The 26,190-nt window shown below is 42.6% G+C and overlaps 1 protein-coding gene across 2 annotated transcripts in view; it reads left to right on the top strand.

Annotated features, from left to right (window-relative positions):
• The window catches only part of TBXAS1 (thromboxane A synthase 1), a 256,159-nt gene that overhangs the window by 3,084 nt on the left and 226,885 nt on the right, over positions 1-26,190 (top strand). For both annotated transcript variants that reach the window (XR_015803902.1, XM_088165417.1), the window contains exon 2: positions 5,654-5,834. The gene's annotated coding sequence lies outside the window, so the exon portion shown is untranslated. The remainder of the gene's footprint in view (positions 1-5,653; positions 5,835-26,190) is intronic.

Raw genomic sequence — 26,190 nt, 5'->3', positions numbered from 1 at the left:
TAGATGCAACTCAGTGAGGGAATGGACAGTTTAATTAAAAGGAAAATTATTAGGTAAGTGCTGAGGGGATCTACATTATTTGCTGGGTACACTCACATATTTTTGCTGGTGAGTCAATTGCAATTTTAAATTTCTTTCCACCCAGTAAGACTAGCTCAGAGAGTAGCCACTGTAATGTGGAATATTTGGGGAAGGATTTTTTCCATGGATAGCAGGAATGTCTGTTCTGTGTGCAAGGTGTGGATGCCCAGGCAGCTTGCTATGGTATGTCCATTACATCTCTGCTAATCACAGAATATTCTGATCTGGAAAAGATCCATAAGGATCATCATTAGCAAACACTTGCTGTAGGCTGCCTCTTGGCATCATCTGGAAAAAAATCCTGTCCCTTGTGACAGGGATTTTGGGTTGCTGCTAGTGACTGAGCCCTTCAGTGTCACCTATCCCTCCACACACAAGCCTTTTTGCAGGCAGGTGTTTTGTGGATGTCCCCCTGTTCCTTCCCTCAAGCCCGTGCATCCCCCTTCCACATGGTAAATGATCCAGACAGACTTCCAAGCACATCAGAAACCAGCCAGTGTACTAGGCTGGGACTATGACTGCTTATTTTGTAAGGTTCTGAGGGAAGGCCCTTATCTTTGAACACATATGGAAAATATGCTGCATACTTGAGTGGGGTTGGGGACTGATGGCTCTGCCAGAGCTGAAGTTCAAAATTAGACCACAAAAAACCAACAGCACAATTATCCCATGCACCAGCAAGTGAGGCTTTATAAGAGTTCAGATATTTTTACTCAGTCTGAACATCAGTGTCTTCCTCAATGCAGCTCATATGATGTAAATACCCCTTTTGGGGGGTAACTAATGGATCTACAGCATAGGTATAAGAGGGATGAGGCTTAATTCCCACTCTGAAACCAGATGATGCTGATAAAGCCTCCGTGGCTTCACGAGATGTACCCGGATAGAGACAGGAGTGTGGCAATGAGAAAGAGGACAGATGTTTTAAAACGCTTTAGGTACCGTGGATGGAGGAAAGGTGCGATGCAAGCGCACAGCCTGATCAGTGCCCCGGGGAAGGCAGAGATCTGGGTCACCTCACCAAGCCTAACACCACATCTGATCACATTCCTGAGCTTGCTTCCCCATCAGGAGTATCGCTGAAGTAAATGCCCTAAAAATGGTGTGGCCTCTCCGTTTGAGGGGTTAAACACAATTTCCCATCGTCAAGCTTTTGCAGTTGGCTCAGGTATTGTTGCAGGATCTTGGATCCCTTTCTTCTTATTATTAATATAAGAAACTTTGAAATATATTTTAAAGAAAAGTGCTTATCAGATAATGAAATTCTAGCTGTGGTTGTCTTTCAAACAACCAGGGCCATGATTTAATTGGAAGTAATTATAGTCTTTTCTGAAGTATAATTTTTAGGGTATTTTTTCCCCTGACATTTGCAGTGTGGAAATTAAAAATAAAACGATGTCAGAATCACGAGATTTCAATCTGTCTTCAAACAATAATGTGGGCTAGTGTCAGAGGTTTGTCCTTGGCTGGAAGGGAGAAAAACTCACTGAAGAAAATCCTGCTAGTGAAAATCTCCAGTAGCACCTACTGGTGCATTTGCTGTGCTGAGAAATTCCTGAGAGACTCCTGCTTCCCAGAGCTCACTGGAAACCCTCCTACCTCTGTTGCAGTGGGAAAGGGCACATCAGTACCTAGCTCCTGACAGCACCACATTTGTGATGCAGGCTTTTTTAATTATTCTGCCAGTAAAGCTGCATTAAAAGGTACACTTAGAGCAAGGAAAAAAATCCCCATTCTACACAACAAAAAATTAAATGTAGTCCTCGTATCCTGCTGTAACCAAAGTTATTTCCATATTTCTTCTCCCCCCAATATATTTTTTTCAAATTTTTAAACATTGTCTCTTTCTAAATTTAACCTGTTTTCACTTTGCAATTCCTTATTCTTCTTTGATGAAACCATCAGTGTATCCCCTAAACTTTGACTCACACTCTCTGTCTCACTGAAAGTGCCATTTCCAAGGGAGGGACAGTCCCTGCCAGCATTAACTCAACATTTTTAGTGGCCAGTGGCATCAGCAGGGCCCTGTGAGCAGAGCTTGAGCTCCTACCAGCCTGTGTGGCTCTGCTGGTACTGGTGATGCTGTGATGCCCCTGGACACATATGCAGCTCTAAATACAACCACTCAGTTTGGCTCAGCCATATCATTCTCCAGACTTCAAATTATTTCTGTTGGGATGTGGATGCCCACATGAGGAATAGTCTTGCACTCCAAATTCTCTGCTTCTGGATCTAAAATTTTATAACTAATGCCCATTTTCAATCAATTCCTGAACACCAGTTAAAGGGAAAGGAAGGGACTATTTCAGATTAAAAGGGCAACATGTAGAAAAAGAAAAAGTTTTGTACAAGTCTGTGATTCACTGTAAAAAGTGCTGTAGAGGATTGTAGGAGGGATGCCCGGTTCTGCAAAGTGTTGAGTTTTTGATGAAGCATTAGGTGAGGTTCCCTATCATTACAGACTCTATGGAGTTATTAACATGATGATTTACTAGCCAAATTCCTACTGGACAATGCCTGCCTGGCCCACTCATGTACCCCACCCTCACTGCTCAACTTTATTTATTCCATTTCACTCTTCACCTTAAAAATCCATTGTGTGGCCTTTCCAGTGAAGAGTAGCTATGTTTCATCTCAGACATGCCTTAAGCAGCAAGGGAAGGGATTTCCCTCTACTTTTGAGCCTCTGAAACAGCCTTTTCAAACACAGGCATTTTATTATATGGGAAAAAATGTATACAGACTGAGGTAAAATTTTGGTCAGGCCTTATAAAACAAATGCGGCGACTTTAAAGTAATAAAACTTTCTGTGGCACTTTTCCAGAGCTGATCTTCTATGCTATACTTCAGGGATAAGTATGGATGTGCTGACAGAAACCTCGTGGCTTCCAACCTGTGGGCTGTGTTGAGCCTCAAGGATTTTCTGGAAAGCAACTACTTTTCCAAAATAAAACATTTTTATCCCCCTTCCCAAAATGGCCATCAGACCAGTGGTGTTTCAAAGACAAGCACACGTGTTTACTTCCACGTCTTTCGTGCTGTCAACAGAAAATATTTGAAATTGCAGGCGAAGTTTCCAAGAAATCAGAGATGGAGATTTTCTTTGCTTTAAATTTCCAAGTACCTTCCAGCAGTCCTTCTCCTGTCTTTGCACCACTCCCTTGCTCAGCTGGGAGCCTGGAGATCTGAGCCCATGACTTGACCACGGATCTGTCTGGGGACTCTGTGTGTTTAGGTACCGTGGGCCAAGGAGTACATTTGGTACACGCAGGGCCGGCCACAACACAGCCCTGAGCTTGGCAGGAGCCTTCTGGCCAGGGGTGGAAAACTCTTCTAGTATTTACACTTATTTGGCTATGCAGTGGATATTATCCCTTTTTCCAGCCCAGACCTCTATGAGAGCCAAACCTGGCCATTATGTCCATCACTGTTAATGATGTACCAATAGCTAAGCTATTGGTGAAAATTTGACATAAAAGCATTGTGCCTTTCTGATTACTCACAGCCTCCGACTATAACAGATTAAAAATTGTGATCATGAGGTCTTGTCTTGCGACCCTGCAGCCCACACTCTTCCACTCAGAAAGAGAGGAATAAATATTTACTACTTCTCAAAACAACACCCAGCCACACTCACCCTTACTGCTGCAGAGTAGTTCATCTAATTGAAATAAGAACATAAGTAAATTGTTTGTCAAGGCAGTTTATTAGGAAGAGATTGCTGTGTCAGGAGCTCCCTCACTGCAAGAGATGCTGTGTTGTCTCTCTTAATATTTAATGTCATTTTAATAATATTTCCCAGTTAGGGGTGCAGGCTGATGCTATAGACTAAAGCCTGCCAAACTGGGGAGGAATAAAAGCTTGAGGTCAGCTTCATTCCATTGACTTTTCCACCTGGAGGTTGTGCAAAGAGCAATGCTGCACTTTTTCCAAGGGACTCAGCCACTCCCCAGTACTTCTCTCAGCAACTTTATCTCAGATTTGTGGATTTTGCCTTTCACTCACTCAGAATGACACTTTAAAAGGTGAGGACCACATCCTTAGGAGGTAGAGATGAGAAACTCACCTTTTTTTTCCTTTGACAAACCCATTTCTCTTTGTGATGCTGCTCTACTTGGGCTCATTAATCAGACAGTACCATATACTACTGAATATTTCCCAAGCTCGTGGTTGCATCTGCAGCTACAGCACTCTTGACTCTCGGTGGCAAGTCTTGTTTTGGAAACCTCTGGGTTAAAGTCAGAAGTATCTTAGCCCAAGGAGTGGGGATCTGCAGCTTAAGTATCAAAGGCCCCTGCTTGATGCTGCCTCAGTGTCACTCTCCAGCCCTCACAGACCCTCCTTGACTGCAAAGCTGCTGCACTGGTGGTGCCTCAGTCCCCATGCCATCCCTCCAGATGTTTCCTGGCAGCAATGCCCAGCTCAGGCTCTTCCTTGTTGTTAAAGACTCCTGGCTCGTGGAGTCAGAGTCTTTTGAAGCTGCTGCATAATAAGCTGTATTCTTTTCCCAAACATCACTAGACAGTTCAATAATTACATGAACTTTGTAATCAGCCAAACCAGCATAGCCATCTACCTGACATACACGTAGCACTTGTGAGTAATTTTACATAAAGGGCAGGTACTTTTGTACTTAGTGCACAGGCCTTGTGCACAAACAGCTATAGAAGGAGGGCCCAATTATAAATAAACTGTCCTTAGTTGTCACTTTGCTGTCTCTGACTTCCCACGCATTCAAATGGTGAGACTGATTCATTTAATCTTACTCTAAAGCAGCAAGCCACAGAGTCAGTTTCCTGACAGTTGCTTTAAAAAGTGTATCTGAGCTCTCTTAAATTGTCTTCCCTTGTATTATATTTAGACATTGTGATTAGAGTATCTGTCATGATATGCTTTTACTTTAAGGCAGAAGCTCAAGCTGCTTTCTGAAAGCAAACAGAGATGCTCCTGGGAGCCGAAGGGGCACGAGCTCTGGGGTTCAGCATTTGGGAGCAGAGATCTTCAGCACCGCTTGTGCTGCTGGCTCCCCTGCACAGCCAACCTCATGAAAACCTGAGTTTTCAAATAAGTGCAACATTACTTACCATAATGAGACTACTGGGAAGGGTGGAGGCAGTGAAATACTTAGCGGCTGTTTCCAAGGGTTTTAGAAATATCAGCTGAGCAATTCTTGCAATCTTCCCTTCTCTCCTTTCCTTTTCTCCCCCCCAAATCTTGTCAAAGTCCTGTATGCAAGATCTGGACACTCCTGTCATATGAACATGGCTTTTATATGTTTGTGTCATTGCAAAGCAGATTATAATGACTACACTTCATGCATTTTACCCTAATTAAGTCAGTGGAGGTTTCAGCGCAGATACAGACTCGACATGCAGTTCTGCCCTTGACAATTGCCTACCAAAGAGAATACCTGAAAGCTCTTGTTTTGCTAAAGATGCTATTTAATATTTTGTAATGCTCCGGTAAATGCAGTCAGTGAATGTGGAGCCTTCTACGTTTCTATAGTATTGTGGAGGAGGTTATTAGAATTACACTGAAGGTAGTTTCCTTGTTCCATGACTTGCTTTGCCAGAGCACTTGTCAGATACTGAACTGCAGGTTCCAGTCCTGCTGACCACCATCTGTGGTGAGGAGAGCCCAGACTCCAGCAGACTCTCAGACACTACTGTGATAGCAGGAGCTCTCCAGCAGCCTGGCAAATGTGACCATGATCTGGCAGACAGGACGAAGTGAAAGACTCGCTGGACTCTAAGGTACAAGGGGGGACGGGAAGGGCTCTGTGTAGAGAGGGAATGGTAGAGAGCAGATGCCATGCCCCTGTTGTGTTTTGTTAACCTGAAATAAATAGACTATGAAATTTAACACCCTGAATTGAAAGGTGAGTTTCTCCCATGTGCCATGTGTAAGATGCCTGTCTTCCTCTAGCTGATCTACCCTCATAGAAACTTGTGCTTTAGGTTTAGTGTGTAGAAAACTTTAGGTCCTAGGTCCTCATTCAAGTGTTTGTCCAAATGTGATTGGATTAACATTCCTTTAAGATTGGTCATATTCCTTTTCCTCAGATAAAACTCTCATCCTAGAATTTTTCCACCATCCCTTTGTCTCTAGAGAGGATCTTGGAGACTTGAAGGTGACTTTTCTGAAAAATGGTCTCAATATAATTCCAAAAATACTTTATAATTTGGAGCCTGCTCCTCAACCTCCAGCAGAGATCAAAGAGATCCCAGGAAAATACTAAGCACCATGCATTCCTAGGAGCTGAGCCCTTAGGTTGTAATGAATCAATCAACTACCCTTTTATCAGCCAGATATAAATGGACTTAGGGCATTTTGGAGCCAAAGACTACTAGTACAAGACTGCTGGTTTAAGCTTTGTTTTCATTAAAAAGTTTGACTCCAAAGGAAGATCTTGTTTTCAAGCAGTGTTTTTTTTTACATCTTCCTGTTATTTTCATTTTCAAGCTTGCTCAGCCAGTTGGATATGAAAAGCTTGTTCTTGCTTCCTAGTGGCAAGATCATGTGTTGATGGTATGTATGGGGTGCTAATTACTATCTGTCATTGGTATTTATGGGGTTCCAAACACTACAGTGCCCTGGTGCCAGGTACAATATTGAGATAAACAGGCAAGTTATTGAACATGGACTCTGCTCTTCCCACCCTAGTGGACATGGAGACTTTGTCCTCTTGCTCATGCTCAGATGCTGGGCACCTGAGAAAATTTGTGCTTTGCTGTGGAGCAACCCCAGCCTGTGAGCTCAGCCAGGCTGTACCTGTACCCATGGCTCCATCTTGGACCATATCCTGCTTCCATCCCTCATGCAGGCGTGTGACCCAAGGCAGCAGCACTGTGACTGCTGGCACCATGAGCAGAACCCACAGAACCTACACACCAGCTGCTGCTGAACTCTTTTCCATAGAATGTTTTCCAAAATCCAGCAAACTGTGTCAACTGGGAGAGCTGAAATCAATTGAGGTGCTGCTTCCCAGCCTGTGCAGGGTCACAGAAGGTGTCTCAGTCAGACAGCATGGAAAGCTTTGATCTCTTTGGAGAAAGAAACTGCCATGAAGCAGAGGGCTGCTGGAGCCTGGCTAGAATTAATGGGAAGAATTTCTTCTGGCTACTGGTACTCAAGAGAACCTTTGCTTCTCAGACAAACTCGACTCTTTGACCAACTTGACCAAAGCTGTGGCCAGAGAGTCAGTCTCAGCCTGATTCTGAGAAAAACACATGCCTGGAACTCCATTTCTACCACTACAGAGAAATTAATATGAACCCACAAGAAAGTGGAGATCAGATGAAAAAATGCATGTCACGGTGGCAGCTAGTTCTTAAGTGGGACAGGCATAAATTTATTTAATGTGGATATAGAAGGGGACATATTTTGTTTCTATTATTACTTGATTGCGGGAGGCTAAAGGGAATTTTTCTCACAACCTCAAGAAAGAAGTGTTCAAAACTAGTTTTTAAATGTGAACATTAAAACAAAAAATTGGAAAGGAAATTGTGATGGAGGATCTGTGTAAAATTCTTTCCCCCTTCAGCTCTGATGGTTCTAGTTGATGTCTAGTTGATGTGAGAAAACTTGATGATTTAGAGATGAAGAAGAAAGGAATCACACCCTTGGTAAGCCCTGCCTATGGGACAGCAGCCCTGGGACATGCTGAAAATGTTTAACCAAGGAATGTGCCATGAACCAACACTTACCTCCTGCTTACCCTTACAACTATTTCCTTACCCTCAAATTTTCAGGAATGAAAAGCTGTAAGGATCAGTAAGACTTTTCCTTTGTGTATCACTGCTCACTCAAGAATTTCAGCCCATTACACAAATAGCAGTGACATGCTTGTCAGGGGCCCTTTGAAGCACAAAGTGCCATTGCTGCCAGCTTGTTTTCCTCCGCGGAAGAGCAGCGGCAGAGGGAGATGAAGGGATGGAGGCTGCAATGCTTGGGATGCCCTCCTCTTCCTCGCCCTCCCAAGGCTCTCCTGCCCCTCCTGCTTTGCCCTCGTGGGGGTTTCTGGCCTCACAACCCACCTGAGGCCAGGCTCTTTTGGGATGGTAAAGCATTTCCAGATGCTTAAGTTATCCGGCAAACAGGGAATTGGCACCCAGCACCCAGGGCCAAGCAAGCCAGTGATCCTACTATCCCTTGATTGCTGAGAGCTGCTCCGTGACGCCAGAGGGTTCACAGAGAGCAAGCAGGGCTGGAGTCAGGTTACACTGACGCCCAAGGACCAGGCAGCAGCTTCCCAGGGAAAATACATGCCCATGTAAATAAAGAGGGAAATAATTATAAATGAGTAATTAACTGAGCAGAAGTAGAAATGGGAATCTGAAAGACTGAAAGAGAAGCACATGAGCTTTTTGTATTTGCTTTTTACATCTTGCATTTTACAATCTAAAGAAACAGAGGAAGAAATTTGAATGCATATTTAGAAAAAAGAAATCCAATGGGAAATGTGAAAAGAACCACTTTTATGAGGAAGCCTCTGAAGAGACAAAGCTATAAATGCACAATTCCAAATATCAACCATTTCTTCTTCAACAGTAAAAAACCCCAAATAATTCATTCTGTAGAGAGTTTAAGCAAACTTTCCAAAAAGCACCTGGGAACAATGCTGGGAACTGCCTACCCTATGATTTTTGCTCCTGTCACTGGGCAAAGTGAAGTGTTATTTACTCCAAGAAACGTTGCATTCCTTTCTTCTCACCACTATCTTGTTTATAGTCGGGTGTATTTATAGAAACCTGCTCAAAGACCTGAGATGCACTGCCATCAGTCTCCCAGCACCTCCACTCAGTGGTCAGTGGAAGGATAAAGACTCCTATCCAGGGAAATACCCTTTCCCATAGAATCATAGAACACTTTGTGTTGGAGAGCACCTTTAAATATCATCTGCTTCAACTCCCCATCTGTGGAGGCTGAAAGTGTCTCAGCAAAACACTGTGTCACTGTGTCTGTCTCTCTGTGTGTGTGTGTGCATTTGTCTGTCTGTCTCTCCTGCTCTCTCCTGGAGGTTATGCCCTTAGGCACTCCATCATACGGTTACAAAAAATTCCTCCCAGCATGTCTCCCTGTTTTATGTAAATTACCTGTACCCCATTGGCCCTTCCCCCTTTGTACCTCCCCTGAGCCCTCAGATGATTGGTTTAATGCTCTACCCTGCCCCCGGCTCTCCTATATCAACCCTGCTCCCTCAGACCCACCCCCATTAAGCCACTTTGTCCCTTGGACCCCTTCAAGGAAAGAAGAATAAAGCTTTGTCTTGGACCACCACACATGGCTCCCATCTCTTCCTCCTGCACCGGCCGAAGCGGAGAGCTCCCCAAAGAGCTGAAATTACTCTCCGCCTGGGAGTGAGCAAGGAGGATGTGCCTGTGCCTTGAGGATGTCCTTCCCAGGACTCTTCTCTGGAAGGTTAGCACTCCCCCACCATCCCAGGGCCTGCTGCAACACCCTTCCACAGACAGGGACATTTGCATCTAGATCAGGCTGCTCAGAGACCTGTCCCACCTAACCTTGAATGCTTCCAGGAATGAGGCCTCTATCACCTCTCTGGATAACCTGTGCCAGTGTTTCACCACATTCATTGTAAAATATTTCTTTTGTTTATCAAGTCTGAATCTACACTCTTATCATTTTAAACCCCTGCTCCTTGTCCTGTTGCTATTGTCCCTACTAAAAGTCAGTCTCCATCATTCTTATAAGCCCCCTTCAGGTACTGGAAGGCCACTATAAGGTCTCCCAGGAGCCCTCGCTAATCCAGTTGAACAACCCCAACTCTCTCAGCCTTTCCTCATGGAAGAAGTGCTCCAGCCCTCTAATCATCTTCATATTAAGAAGAAAATGGCTTATCAGGGAGGCAAGATTTCACTTGGAGAGCTCCAGACTGAAAACCCAATCTTTAACTTTCTCTGAAAGACAAAATGGGAAACAAATCTAAATATGCTTTCTTTGCTCAACCACCACAAAGTACCTTGTGTACCTTGCTCTCATGTTTCTGGCTGAAAGAAAATTCAGTGGGCAATTTATCACTAAATTAAAGTCACCACTACCAAAATCATTCTGGATCCAAAAGAGCTAAATAAATTTGATTGTACTTGTAGAAATGTATTTTGGGCAATGATAAAGAACTTAGGCCAGCTGCTGCTCACTTAGCTCTTTTGCAGGCAACACTTACATGGATTGGAATTGGGGATGGCTCAAAGAGGGCTGGACGGGCTGGAGGTCTGAGCTAGTGATGGAGGGGCTGGTACTTAGAGAACAAAAGACATTCCTCAGCCTGGGATAATTCAGAATCCCCAGAGACAGGGCAGCCAGGTACCTTTTTTTCCAGCCCAGTTAGGCGATAACTGGAGTGACACTATAGGAAAAAGATTCAGGCAATGTGATTGGGGGGAAAAAAAATAAAGTTCCTTTATGATTCCTCTAAGATTTCGTGACTCTTAGAGCATGCTGGGTGGTGGGACTGGAAGTGTGGAAGCACAGCACACAGACAGATTTTATTAGCGTGACAAACTAGAAAGACTGGTGTGTTTTGGCACTCCATCACTGTTACTGGCCTTTGATGAGACAGTGTCTTTGGCCAATGCTATTTCCAGGGAGGATTTCTCTGGCTTTATGTATACCCTGCCTGTTTGGCATATGAGAGCTGGGCTATTTAACCCTCCTTCCCCTTGTTTATATTCCTCATTCCCACATGATCCATAGGCAGTGTTGTATAGCTTTACTCCCCTCCCCCAAACTTTCCCTGTTTCAATTGGTGTGACCACAAAGGAATAGATTATTACTGACACTGATCCCAATTTAATCCTTCCAATAATCTGATTTTTCCAAGCCTATTTATATCCTTGAAATGACAGTAGGGTTTAAAGTGACACAAATACCTGATCCTAAGTTCTGGTACTATCCACAGCAGTCTGGTCCAGTTTTGACCCTTCAGAATAAAGTGTAACCCCAAATATTATTTGATAAATCCCTTCCCAAGTATTTATAGTGCTAGACTGGTCCTTGGCTCCTCTTTTTGACTAGCTTTTTCACACTACAGATTTATTCTCCTATGCACTAGTATCAGGTGTAGTGAAGTCCCAAAATAAGTTTTAAAGCTCATATAAATGTAGAGTTTCTTTTCCCTTTGTGGATTTTAATAACTTTCTGGTGTCTGGAAATGATCTAGAAATAAAGCTTTCATAGCAGTGTAAGAAGTATAAACCCGTTCTAGTTTGTTATTTCATCCAGAAACCTGAGAACTTTTTTTATTTTCCTGGGCTTTAAGGTGATCAGCCAATGTTTTCTCCCATCCCCAAACTCCTTAAGAAGCTTATTAATGCACTACATTGAAAACAAAGACAAACCAATCTGAAAACAAAGCCATCCTTAGTGCTGCATATTGTAAATGTGCTTGCTGGACTATTTCCACTATTAGTAACCAATTCATTTTAATATTGCTCCTGCTTCTTGCTAGATCTGCAGAACCTCAGTTCACACGTAGCCAAGGAGAAGTTCAACCAGCAGTCAGCAGGTTTTTGTTCTTTTTTTCTCCCCCTCTTATAATTCAGTGCAGTGACTTGTTTATAAAACCAAATCCCTTTGTTTCTCCAAAAGGGACTTGGCTATTTCACTTGAGCGACAACACTCGTGGTAGGTGATGGTCTATTTTTTCCAAAGCAAAGGCCCCAGTTTTCAGCAGAATTTACATTCCAGTAATAAATGTTTAAAGGAATTACAATGGAACTAAAGCAAATAATGTCCCTCTGAAGTACACACATACATATGTACACACACGTGTACACACACACACACAGACATGCACACTCACAGTCACTTAGTCTGGGGTCACTTTGGTGCAGATGGTGCCTCTGTTCAAACCCTGAGATATTTTGCTTTTTCCATTAGGAAACTTGGCCACCTTGGACTTTTAATACCCCATAAAAACCTTACAAAATATTATTCTTTACTGTCTATGTAGCAGATCACTCAAACATTTATGTCAAAGGCATTTTCTGCAACAAAATCCCTTTCTAGCCCTAAAAAAGTATAAAAAAAGAGTACAATCCATGCTAATTTCTTGGTGTCCTTTCTCAGATACGAGCTTTAGGATTTTCAATCATCTCTGGTTTATTCTATAACAGACTAAAATAAATTACACCAGAATGGCAGTCTTGGAACATACCAGGGCTACACAACTACCATTTGGCTTCAAATGTGTAGACTATTATAAAGCAAATGAGACTCTGATATACTTTTCCATTTAAAAAGCGTGGATTTTCTCTGATGGGCATAACACTAGGTGATGTCTTAATTAATAATGGTGAAGATTAAATATGTGCCATAAACAAAAGAGCTGCTTTTTAACAATGATATAAAAAGGGACGAACAAAATATTCCAATTCTTTTCAGAAATAATGAACTGATTCTAAAAAGAAGAATAATGGAAACTGAAGGGCAAATGAAGGAAGAATGCAATGTAGATATTGGAGTTACCTGCAAATGTCTCCCTTTGCCAACCAGAAAGTATTTATTCTGTATAGTTTGCTGTATCCGTGTCTTTTTATGTGCACTGAATGATGCCCTACCAGCAGCACTACATCTGTATTAAACTGCCTGATTATAATGCTCACTGAGCACTGCCCTCCCATCAGAGCCTGCTTCTCCTTTCTCAAGCCAGTGCATGTGCAATATTCACAAAATGACACACTGATCACCTACTTTGTCCACCTTTTGTCCATATATATATATATATAAAATTATCTATGGAAAAAATAGGCATTGAGTCTTAACTGTAAGTGCACAGAAGGGCAGCTTTGGCGTGAGGAGACCTGCTACCTACAGAGGAGTTACCTGTGCAGAACTGACCATCTGACACATCACGTTGAGCTGAACTCTTGACATGTCCTCTTCAAACTGGCAGACAAAAATGCAGTGGCCAGTGGTCTTTTTGTTCTCACCCCTGTGTGATCCACATCTGCAGGAATCTTGGGATGGGAACAACACACTGATGGGTGCTTATCATGGGACGACCATGATTATCTCTGACTTTAAAAGCCTGAAACATATAGGATGTGTAGGAGCTGCAGAAGGACCTGCATCTCACAATCTGACAAAAAAGCAAATTAAAGGAATGAAGAAATGGATGTTGGGGGTAAGGGGAATTGGTTGTGGAGAGAGGCTCTAAGGGGAGGTGAAGGGTTATGTGGGGTTTTTTCCATTCATTCATGTGTCCAGGGCTAAGCAGGAAAACAGTATTTCTCCATTTCCACCCTATCTCTGTTTTTTCACCTTTAGAATCTGGTTATTCTTAGCTCACAAGGTTTAATTTGCTGACCTGACACGAACATATCCATCTTTCATGTTGATCCTGGCTTAAACTCAGCAGAAACACAGGAGTGGAAAATAGCCCTGTGACAGCTCGAGACAATGACACTGAACCAGTTCAGGAGAAATGGAAGGTGGTCACAGGTATGTAGAAGGTCTCTGTCTACTCACAGTAGTCCACAGTTTAAGAGCAAAGGAGTAGAAGTCTGTGGACACGTGAGCATGGACATGCAGACACCAGTGGAGAAGTAGAGATAGATGCTTTCATACTCATCAGCCCTCATTGCTGTATTCAGCTCTCAGCAGGCATCACTGCAGGGAGGCAGCCCTGGCAGAAGCTTACCTTCATCGGGAGAGACCTTTGGGATGGATCCTCTGGCCAGGAGAGGGAACGAGAAACCTCCTGCAGGAAAGGGGAGACCGTCTAGTTCAGGAGAAGCTCCAGAGAGAGGGGCAGGCGTGGATAGGGGCAGGAAGGCCTCCCACTCCTATCGCTCTCCCTTCCCGTGCCAGCCCTGCTCCATCTGCTGGCAAGAACAATGCGGAGCCGCTGCCGGGACCCAGCCCCTCCTGTCCTCCTCCCCTGCCCAGATTCCCTCCATGTCTTCATTTCATCTGCCACAAGTGCCGAGGGAGAGAAGAGCACAGCCTCCCCCAGACACAGGAGGGAGAACAACCCTTATTTTTGGATCCCTGATTTCCCATGAGTTTGCCTCTATTTTAGCCTCTAATATATCATTAAAGTTACAAATAAGGACTGTGCATGCTTTTCTATCTGATCTGCTGGCTGGGAAGTTGATTGCCCTGCTCACCCGTGGTCAGTCAAACCCAATGGAAATACCCTGCAGGTCCCCTGAGGCTGCATACTGGGATGCTGATGGGAATAGAGTGAGATGGCAGCACCAGCTGCTGCCTCAGCCGAGTGCCCGGCAAACCAGGGTGCAGATGTGAAAGGTGTTCAGGGGAAACGGGAGTCCTTTGGCTCTTTGCTTTGCTGCTCAGCATTTTGGAAGGGCATTATTTTGGCTCTTCCTCCATTTTTCCCTTGCCTACGAGGTGTTTAAGAGAACAGGCGGAGGAAAGCTCTGTTTTTTTCAAAATGTGAAAGCAACATGGAAAGCTTTTGCTATGTATGAACCTGCATGGCATTGTAAATTTGACTCACTCTTCTCTGTACATGGAGACGCAGGGTGTTCACAGCTCCCCTATGAAAGGATTTTTCAGCTCTGGCACCATGGGCATTAAATGCTTTTTCCTCTTGTTCTGCCTTCTGCTTTTGGGAAATCATCTGCACCTGGAATTTGCATCTGTTTTCCATATGGGAAAAGAAGCATGTTCATCCTGCTGTGGCCCTTACATATGGCAAATCTTTCAGCTCTGGGTTACAGGCAGTCAGGTGAATGGGGTGGGCTGAGCTTCCCCACATCATTCAGCTCCTCAGGGAGGGAAGAAGGGCCGCCAGCATCAGACCAAGTGTTTACAGAAAGTTTTTAGTCTCCAGTGGATTTCCCTATTCCAGTGAAACAATAGGAAGGTCTTGTGCTATATTATCCATGCTTCCTCTTTACTCTGATATTATCTGCGAATTCTTGCAAATAATAGATGACTGAGACCATTATTATTTTGGGAAGTAGGAAGATGAAAACATTAGATGGACCTTAGCAGTTTCAAAAGACTTATTCATGGCGTTTGTAGATATGGAAGTCAGAAACTAGCAAAATACCTTTTGGAATAAGTAATGACCCTGTGCATTCAAAAAAGCAGTTCTCTTACATCTCTTTTTTAATCAGAGAGACTGCCTCAGTCGAACAAGTGCTAGAGAGTTCAAAACAAAAAAAGGAAAGCAAACATAACTCTACTCTTTATGCCACAAGATTTTTGGGAAGCAATCATTCCAGCTCTTCCATGTATCTGCTTTAATACAGGCATTCTGATATAAATTGCATAATGGCGATTAATCAATTGAACTTGAAGTCAAAAGAAGATGCTTTTTTTTTTCTTTTCTTTTCTAAACCTGCATTAAAATAGATTATCCAGAACTCTTGGAATGAAAAGTGCTACGTCAAAACTCACATTTTTCTAGCAAGTCTATGAAAACTTACTATAAAAAGTCACATACTGTAGAATCTCAATTATCCTGGAAGGCTTATCCGGGTTATGGCTTAAGTGTGCTATTCATGTGCTGCCAATTTGTTCTAGAAGTACAAGATGAGCTGTAGTGCCTTGCAAAGCAGCTAAACCCTTTCCTAGGCCTGATGGAATCTAGAACCCATTCAATGGATTGATTTGGGTGCAGAAGTCCTGCAGCTTCCCTGCAGTCCCATGCAGAGCTGAGCTGTGCCTCAGAGCTGGAAGCCACGGAGCAGTGTGTGTCCTCTGCAGTTCTGGCAGGACCCAGTATCTGCCTCTACATCACATATTCCTCACCTGGGAAGTCTTCTTCCTTTAGAAACCTTGCCCTGCAACTGCACAGAAATGGCTGTAGCGTGGTCCTGCATAGAAGATAAGAAGTCTTTATGGGTACAACCTGTCTGGACACTAAAACCTCCTGCATCACTCATGTATTATTATTTCCTATTGCTTAGGACCTTCCCTTCTCTTCTTCTCCACCTCAAGTAAAGGGGACCTCCTGATTTATCTATGGGTTTAATAGCTACTGGTCTTGGTAGAACTTCTCTGGTTCATTGTACATTAACATGGTTGATATGTTTTTATGAATAAGCAATTAATAAAAACTGGGCAAAACTTTAAAGCTTTTGCTATATTCTGGACAGATTATGAATTTTTTTTGTTCTCTGTGGAGTATTGTTAAAACTTGCTACCCACAAGGACTAATTACTAAGAGCAGATTTTACTCTGAAAGGAGAACTTTTTCTCCTTTGCACAGCCTTCTGTTAGAAAAACAAACATTCACAGTTAGGCAAATAGGGCCATTCTCCCAAAGGGTTTTTTTGTGAGTCTCATGGTGTTTAGTGATCCTCTTGATCTCCCAAATTCAGGGCAGCCGTGACTGTGTGAGAAACTTCACCTCTAGTTTTCAAAAGAAATGCCTAGCTTTTGGGAACAAATGCTTAAATGAAAGCTTGAATACAAGGTAAAAACAGAACATGCAGTTTAGGCTCACCTTGCATGGATCCATCAATGTGGGCAGAGGTAGCTTGTGAACTGAAAGCCTGAAAAGGGCAAACTAATTCAGAATAAAACAGCGTTAGTGTGAAATACATGTCCGGCACAGGGAAGGGGAGATACGCAAGAGAGGCTACTCGGCAGCAACTCCCAATGTGGATAAGCCCTTAATTACTTCGAAAATCTCAGCATTACTAAGCCATGCTTATAATTTCTAGAGGCCTTGAGTTTCTGGAACAACTGGAGTATGAGATTCAATTGCATTCACTTCAGTGGAGGATACAGTTAAGTATCGGCACATTTGCAGGCTTGAGGCTAGTCATTAACTAATTAGTGTATGGGAACATTTAAATTTTTCCCATCTGATTTTGCAAAGCTATTTGGCAACACTTGCTTATGAGCTTTTATTTTTCACTTTTTCCCTTCTCCCTTCACAGCAAACCAAAGAACCCCCACCAGAAACAGAAAGACAATTGGAAGTAAACTTCCCGTTTTCCCCTCGCTGGAAATAAAATGCTCTGCTGAGTTTTGCGCCTTTTAAAAATTTTTTCTTTGTAGTTCAGACATACACACATAGACTTTAAAAAAAAGAAACATATTAAATGTCGCAGAATATTAGCTTCGTTTGCGGCCACGCAGAGCCTTTCCCAGCAAGAGCATGCCAGCCGGAGAGGCTGGGGGTGGTGGTGGAACTACAGCCCCCAGAGGGCGTGGCGGTGCGCAGCCCAGGGGAACGGAGAAGGGAGGCGCGGGGACTCCTGGGAGTTGTAGTCCTGCGGCCCTGCCTGGCAGCTGTGCCAGCACCTGTGTGTTCTGTGGGAGGCGGCGATGGCTCCGCGCCCCATTGCTGCCCTCAGGCTGCTGCAGGGCAGCTGCGGCTGGCACCCCAACCAGGAACTAGTGGAGGAGGCATGGGAGACCTCTGAAGGTAAGGATCTGCTGGGATTTTCTGTGTAAATCCTGTGGTCCATCCTAGTCCTCCTTGCCCCGTGCATTTGGCTGGGAAGCTTTGCCATGCCGCTCCTGTGGCACATCCTTGGGCAAAGTCATCGGAGTTTGGCTTGGCTGGCCGCGCTGTCCGCAGTGTCGGCGTGTGGGGTCGGGGAGAGGTGCCATTGTCCCCGCAGCCATGGTTAGCTGTGTTGGCTCCTTCAGGTAAAGGTTAGTGGGATAAGTAATCATTCAGTCTTGGGAAAAGTGAGAGTAGGAATCCCACTCCCCTAGAGGGTCGGTAAATCTTTCTCTGGTGAATAAGGGTCTTACAGCATCCAGCTTTTTGCTGAATGTAAGCTTGCTTTTTAAGTTGTTTTTTTTTTTCTTTCAAGTTGACTTTCGAAGTCTTAGTAGAGAGAACTGGAGGCAACTCAAAATTTCAGGCTGTTCAGACCACTGCAGTGAAAACCCTTGGAAATGCTTCCATTTTACCCTGCTGCTTAATAAAACAGAGCAGTGGTCAGAGAGCAGAGGGAAGAGAAATGGTTTTGTTGCTTCCTGGGTAAGGTAAAGCACTTCTGAACGTTTTGGCTGTGATCCTCTGGCAAGCAGGCACCTGGGAAACTATTCCATCCAACCTTGCTGTTGGTCCTTACATTTGAGTGTAAATTTGCCAGAGAGCTGTGGTAAATACTTTGCAAAAGGACACACTGCAGACATCCCAGGCCTAAGTGTACATGAGATAGTAATGCCCTGTGCATAGAGACTTGGTTCAATGACACAAAAATACCCTGTGGTCCTTTCCTACAAATAATTTACTCATTATTCTGAAGACCATAGATTTTTTTGGATGCATTACTTAGGATTAGGGTCACTGGTTCTCAGCTACTGCTTCTGAGGGTGAAGCAGCAGGCAGTGGGCAAGCTGAAAATTGTTGGTGCAGAATGGGAGTTGTTAGCTAAGGCTACTGGTGCAAGACCCTATTTAAACAAAAAAAGGTGGAAGTGAAGACAGAAGACCCTTCTAGTAAAGGTGTCACCCAAGAGAAGATGTGAAAGGCAGTTCCCAGTTCTGCTGGGAATTGTGTTGCCCTTTTAATGGCAGTAAAGTAGCTTTGCTGTTGGTCTCTGCAGAAACTGCCAAACGCTGAACTGAACAGGTCTGGACAAGGAGGCAATTCCCTTCCTGTTGAGAGGCTTGGCAGCTTGGGTCAGTGAGAGGTTTTGGGTGTGTGGGGTTTGCACACCACGGCAATCAGGACTGCTGTCCTATGGAAAGGCAGAGAGCAGAGAGCTGAGCTGGTGTCCTTCTTGAATCAAACATGCAGATAGGTTAAACGCAGTGCCCTCAGATCTGAAATGAGGATGGTATAGCTAGTGTTAGAGGTCTTGGTAAGAAGTTCTAAACCTTCTACCAATTAATCCATTACCTTAAAAATCCAAGCAGCCATAATGGGGAGGTCCCATGGGCTGCTTTCCAGGTGATGTTTTTCATGTACCTCATAGACCGACTAGTGGCACTGCTGATATATTTATAATAGAAAATAACTTATGGGCAAATCTGAATTGGAATAGAAATTAGTTCATAGGGGTAGCTCAATCTGAAAGCATTCCCTACACATTCAAAAAACTTCTTAAATATGAACTAATATAAAAACAAGGGATAATATAAATAACTAATAACTAATATAAAAACAAGCACTAATATAAAAACAAGGGCTCATACCTGTTTTTTATACATGCAGCCTTGCTGAGCTTTGAGTATTTTTCTGTACAAGGACAGTACATATGGTAACTTAAGCCTGGGTGTCAGAATTCCTGCAACAACGTCTCCAGAGAAGTGTGATGGCTGGGGATGCTGCTGAAACCCTGGGGCAGGGCAGGTGACTGAGTAGGAGGATGGTGATGGTGGCACCAAGCCCTGTGCAGGCAGCAGCAGTGGTGGGGCCCTCTGCCCCCTCACTCCTGGTGCTGAAGGGAGATGGACCTCATCATTCTACCTTTCCTCATCTGACAGTCAGGCTGCAATATTTAAAACAGGCATGGATTTCCCTGTTTCCCAACATCAACACTCCTCCCAAACGGCAGTTGTGGCAGTTTTGTTTTCTTTTCCTCATATACACCAGAAATCACAGTGTCATGTGGCTAATGGGATTGTATTGACCCACCTCTGCAGTTGCTATTAATATCTGAAGAAATCCCCAAATGCCTCAGCCACAGTGGTAGTACAGTTGCCTGCCCATCTTTCTCTTGCCAAACAGAGCAGGATTTTTTATGTTAGCAAGTCCAGGAATTACAAGTCCAAATTTTGCTTCTTGGTAGTGTTAAGGAGATTGGGACCAGATTATATACAGAAGAGAATATATATAGAATATCTGTTTTTGAATGGATAGCAAGCTGATTTGCAGTGTCATTTAAACAGCATCCTAACAGCCAAGTCTTTTTTAAAAACAAAGAAGGCTGAATGGATTTGAGTGGGCTCATGTCTTTTTCTTGATGTCCACGAAACATAGCCCACCCTTTCTAAAAAAAGCGCATTCAAAATTCAGCCCTGGTGCACAGCTACTAAATTTCAATTGCTGGGTTTATGTCATCATTACAGTTGCAGTAACTCTGTAAAACACAAGATGAAAGGTTGCTCTTTCCACTCTGAGCTCTTTCCATCCTCCACCTTTACAGCAAAGGTTACCCTGAGCAGTGTGTGCGTCTGTATGTTGTAAGTGTAGAAATACGTATTATTCATAACTTGCCAGTGTGTATGCTGGAAAAGAAAAGCTGGATTTATAGCTATATTTCCTCTCTGCTGGGGTTTTTAGAGTTGTGTGTTTCAGCGTTTCCATTATGAACCCCTGTTTTCTGAGGTTTATAACAGTCTTGAAGAGTGGAGTGGTCTTGAACCATAATAGAAAGCGTGTAATGTTGCATTTACAGTACAGCTGTAACTGCACATTACAGAGTGTAATCTTCTCAGTGTACCCTCAGTGCTCCAATAAGGTTCATTGGAGTTACATATACTGAGAGAAAAACAATATTTTATGTTTGGAGTTGGTGCTCTACATACACAGAGCTGAATGCATCACACGAGGACAGAGAGCACCTACCTGCACCAGACTTCCAAAAATTCTTTGCTACACCCTTAAAATACTCATATGCATCTGCGGGAACCCCTCTGAATTGCAGCTCATCATAACCTCCCGTTGTTCCTGGGAATTTCTAGTTAGCCTGAGCTGCCACAGACAGAGCTGGGGCTCTTGAGGATGAAGCTTCCCATACCCTGAGAAGGATATATATTTCCTTTTTGTACTAGCCCAGCTACAATGTAAGGCTGGGCTTATCTGCCACTTGGTGGAAGGCATCAGAAGGTAGGAAGGAGGCTGAACATTGTAAACTTTAGGCACAAATTCCAACTACAGTACACTTTGTGACATGAAGTTAAGAGGAATGTCAGCAGGGTTGAAATCTTGTTGAGACTAAATTTTTCTTGCTGTTTCAACTCATAACGTCAGGTTATTTAGTCTTCCACTTAACCTCTTCCTTTGACTAATAGGTCAGCTTATTGGGTTCATGCCCTTTTGCAAGTGTTGCTAACCTCAAGCATTCAGAAATCACAGATTTACTCTCAGATCTATGAGACTGCAGGAAAAACATGCATTTTTTAGTTGAGCAATTAAAATAATTTAATTATTATTTTAGCCCTGATCCTTTAAATTTCACAGCTTCTGAGAAGTTATTTTCCCCTTGCTTTGAGCTGGACAGTCCTTACCCCAGTAAAATCTGTATTTATCCCAATTTCACAAATGAACAACCAGCGTTGGAGCAAAAAACTCAACTAAACCAAGAGTTCAGAAAAAGCTTGAGATTCGGAAGTGCTGATTTTTTTTTTTTTTTTTTTTTTTTTCCCTCTCCCCTCACTGGTTATGCATGTCTGTGTTATAACATATCTGCTGACAATGAGATAGTTGAAGGGATTTCTGATTTGGTGAATTAGTGTACAAGTGGTCAGCAGAAAGGTCTGCAGCAAAAAAGCCCAATGAATGGGAAAGCACAAAAGGCTGAACCAGAGTAAAGCCGCCCGTATATTGCATGCACTTCTCTGCCACATATAAGGGGGCTGTCATTTGCATGTTAGTTATCTGTGCTCCCTTTCATATGGGTAAGAAGGCCTTTGGGAGCATTTGGCACGGTCTACCAAGAACTATTCATCATGTGATGCATACGTGGCAGCAAATGCACCCTGTATAGGGGCGGGAGTGAAAATAAGGCATTTCAAGGTACCTTATATTGTCCCTGCATTTGTCCTATAGTGTGAAAGTTCTATGTGTCTTCCTGTCCCAGCTTTGTGTGTTCCAGTGCCCCATACACTTTGTGTTCTTACTGCCAGCTGAGAATATTCATCGTGGTTGTTCACAGGGCAGTTATGGTGATTTTGAATGCTTGTCATGGGGAGCATTTTCAAAGGCAAGACAGGCAACAACATCCCCTGCCACATCTGCAGGAGTCAGAGTAGCGTTACCAAACCCTGCACCTGGTGATCTCCAGGACAGTGTCCTGTGAATGGATGTTTCTGCATCTTAAGAAGTGTTTCTGTAGATGCCACTAAAGAATTGCTGAAGCACTGGTCCTCAGTGATTCCTCCTACTGCCAGTTTGAGTTTCTTTGCAGTCGGGTTGCACTTCAACATGTGGATGTAAACTAAGGGCTTCTGGGCTTTTTGAGGTATGAGAACCATTGCTGTTGCAATAGTATTAGTCTGACTTGCTTCATTGCCACCTTTCTTTTTCCTTTTTGCCTGCTTACTGCCTCTTCTGTGCAGAGACTAGTGGCAGTAGTAAGATGCAATATGGGTTCTGGTTTTGGCATGTTTGTATCATCTAATGCATTGCACATTCATTTGCTCTCTTTTTTCGTTGTCTTACTTATCTCGGAGGTTTTGCATACAAACCCTCTGGTTTTAGACAGTTAGAGATAAGGCATAAAGGGACAGCTGATACTGCCCACCGTTCCCAGATGGGAAGAATTCTACCTTTTTTGTTAGGCTGAAGGCCATAATCCGTGGGCACATTCTCCAATCACATCTGTGGAGTTTCTTCTGGGAGCATAAGATACTTGAAAAAAACCCAAAAGCAGTGACCTCAGATGAAGAATAGTTCTTTACCTTGTCTGAAGTTCAAGGTTTTTGAGACTTTTGGTGCATTTCCTATTTGTCATTTTGAATTTTGACAGGGTACAGATAAATGCATTGTATTACTCTATAAGTTTGCTTAATTAAGTTATTGAACAAGGTACTTCTGTCAAATTTTTCAGAGTTCTTTTGACGTGTGATCCAGTACCAAAACATAGTTTGGAGATTTCAAGCCTGGAATTTGTTACCTAGAGTAGCATATCAATCAGACAAAGAAGGTTAGGTATTTTTTATGGTGTTTAAAAACTGAGCTTTAGAAAAAAATTATAACCTAACAGCTCATACCATAATAGTTTTGCAAACATTTATATGTCTCCCTGCAACTACAAGACTAGTCTAGGCACGGTTTTTGGGCTTTTCCTGTGTATGTAGAGCTATTGATCTGTGAACATAAATCCTTATTTATCTCCAGTCAAGTTTATAGGGCAATGAAATTATAGGATTGCTTAAATCAATCAATGTTTCTAAAGCAAGCTATAGAAATATAAACAAGTTACCAATTATTTAATAAAGTCAATTTGCTTAGAAATGACTGGTGGTGTTATACTAGTTTCTGCTTTCTATGGAATTTCACAGGGGCTACAAGATCTTAATGTCACTATTAGCAAAGGTAACTTTATTTTAGAAACTCATTCTGAACTCTCACAGCAAGAGGAAGAAACTTTCATTCCTTTTGACCACAAAATCTGTGCTATTTCTAAGAGGAGTTCTTTGAAATAACTAGGATATCTCACAGCTTGTTGCTTTAAAGGGGACTTAGTACAGTGGCACTACATTTAGTTAGCATAATGAGTTTTTCAGCCTTTAAGATACTGACTGTGTTTGAAGTACCATAACTTTTAGGTAGCTAAGGTTAAATTTGTTTGTGAAGTACAAGTTTGCACAATATTTTAGCTTTCCTAGAATTTTAAACTGCATGCCTGTTTTCTGAGAAGCATTTAGGTTAATATAGCCAGGTTCTGACTTGGCAAAATAATTTAAGTGTAAAAGCGTGTCTTTCTGCTTCTCGGTCAGAAGTGTCATGAAAGTGGCCTCCTCAGTGTAGTTTTACAGTTACTGTGTTTGCCTTTTGAGATCCACTTTATTGGAGTGACTTTATTCAAGGTGACTCAAGAATCTCCCATGAGCTCATGGTGTCCTTTTTGTGCTCTTGTCTGTTTTGAATGCAGAGTAGGATCTTTATTAGTAGGCTCTGATGCCTTGGTGGTCTGTCTGTTGGGTAGTTTGTCATAGTTTATCATGCAGGAGTACAGAATCGTCTGATTAAACTACTTAATCAATCCTTGAACAGGGATAGCAATAATTAAATCACAGATGGCCATTGTAAATCCCTCTATTCCAATACATTATTATTCCCAGTACTTTGGATATTAAGGTTGTTTTAAATTAAAAAAAAAAAAAAGGAAAAAAGAAAACCTCTGTGAAATGTGCCTCTGGAATTTTTTTTTATTTGATCTATCTTCAAGACGTTGAGAATTCATTTTGGCTCTGGAAATGTTTTTGCTTTAAGATAAATTATCATCATCTATACTTATACATTTTGTTACATGAGTTTTTTTAAAGCTTATACATAAACTAGTCCCTGATTAATCTCTTTTTTAACCTGTTCTGTGGTATTTTGTCTGCAGTATTTTGTGGCTAAACTGTCTGTAGCAGAATTTTGTTGATCTGAAGACTGTGCTATAAATTTCTATAGACACAAACTGCTGTAAAATTAAAATGTAGCGTCTTCCTGGACTTTCTTCATCTATCATAAAGTTGGTGTGGCTCAGCCTTAATTAGATTGTTATAGACCTAAGATATATGAAGTTGAATAGCACAAGAGGAATCGAATTTGGTCATTAGCAGGAGTGTGTGGTTAGTCTAGCTGGTATAGTCAGTAGCTCCTAAATAGGAGAGTACACTTTCCATTTGATATTCTTTGAAGACAGGTCAAAATCCTTAACGTGATTTAGGTTTACTGGGAAGGCCTATAATCCTGCTTTTTAATAAACTCTGTATTTCATGTTGGAACAATACTTGTGTATGTCAAGCATTGCTGAGGCTCACAGCCACAGCTATATTCCTTTGCAAGTTGAAATGCATTGTTTTGGAAGAGCATTTACAGAAAATATGACTGGACTCAGACAGGGCTGTAAGGCACAAAGGCTTCCTGTAAAACCTGGATTGTCTGGGTGCCAGGTTTTTGTTCTTTTTCAGTTGAGGAACAATTCAGCCTCTCAGACTTTGAATGCTATTGTGTACTTCCCTGTTTAATAGCTTCTGCTGCGAGCGTGTGTGCAGGCTGCAGCTCTGGCTGCTCAGCACTGAACTCCCTCTGTCACATTTGCTGGGGAGCTCCCAGGCAGTGGTGGGGAATGAAGGGTGAGGTGAGTCTCTTCAGTGAGGTTTTAATCAACATCTGTGATGAACAAGGTGGTGATCTGTGGATTTTAATTGCTATGGAAGAGAAGAGTGTGGATGGCACCGTGTCAAGGAGCTGCAAACCTTGGTAGATGCAATCTTGAGGGAAGCCTTGTGGACGCAAAGGCAGGCACTGCTGCTGACTCACAGCAGTCTGACAGGAAAAGGCTCTCTTCTGCTTGTCTCTGGCTTCCTCCAGCCTGCGGTTAGGGAGGACTTTCTAGCTGTCTCCATAGCTCTTTGATACTGTTACCATACTGCCCAGCGTGACTCCACAAAAGGAACCCGGAGGTTGGTGAAAAATATCTGTGCTATTAAGTGTTAATTAGGATAATATTTCTCACGTAAAAAAATTGTAAAGAGATTTCTCAGGATTGATAAATAGCTTGTTTTCATTGTTCTCTGCATCCCTGACTCCTTTCCCCCCCACAAATATCATGTGGTTTTATGTGACTCTTCACAGAGCTGAGGTCCCTAACTCCAAGATGATAACTGTAAGTGCCTCTATCTGTAATGAAAAGTGCTCCAGGCAGGTTTTGGAGTCAATGCTTGCCACCCTTCTTAATGGTCGGAGGTGCCAAGTTAGCATCCTTCAGCAAGAAACAGGTGATGAGGCTTAAAAAGTAAAACAAAACAAACCCCATGATTGACAGCAGAAAATGATGAAAAGAAAAGGAAAAAAAAGCTTGATTAAGTGTTGTCTTCCAAACTGGATTCTGATGTGAGACCCTATTTTCTTTCTTAAGCATGTGTTTAAGAACTATTCATACCTCCTGTCTCTCAGTGTGACTGGGAAAGGACTCCAGTGCTTCTTAAAAAACAAGTGAGGTCTGTACTTGACCTATGTGTGCTGACAGGAGTCACACAGTTGATTTTAATAGGAGAACAACTACCTCTATGTGCAGAAAAATATCTTTTATTAAAAAGCCAAATAAATCAAAGTGAAATTGGAATATTATTTCTTGTCTTCTACCCTTATGGTGGTTGGTTTGGTTTTTCGAAAATACTTTGATGCATATCAATGTTTGATTTTTTTTCTTTTTCTGAAAGTCCCGCAGGATTTGTTGCTAGTTGCGATTAGCTTGCGCCCACTGATTAATTCCTTGTGTCTTGAATCTTGTTGCAGTTGTTCTTGGAGAACTTTCCAGC

The sequence above is a fragment of the Sturnus vulgaris genome, chromosome 5 (genome assembly GCF_052056855.1).
Source record: "Sturnus vulgaris isolate bStuVul1 chromosome 5, bStuVul1.hap1, whole genome shotgun sequence".
Taxonomy (NCBI): Eukaryota; Metazoa; Chordata; class Aves; order Passeriformes; family Sturnidae; genus Sturnus; species Sturnus vulgaris.
The sequence above is the reverse complement of the archived record's forward strand: the minus strand, read 5'-3'. Positions and strand labels throughout refer to the sequence as shown.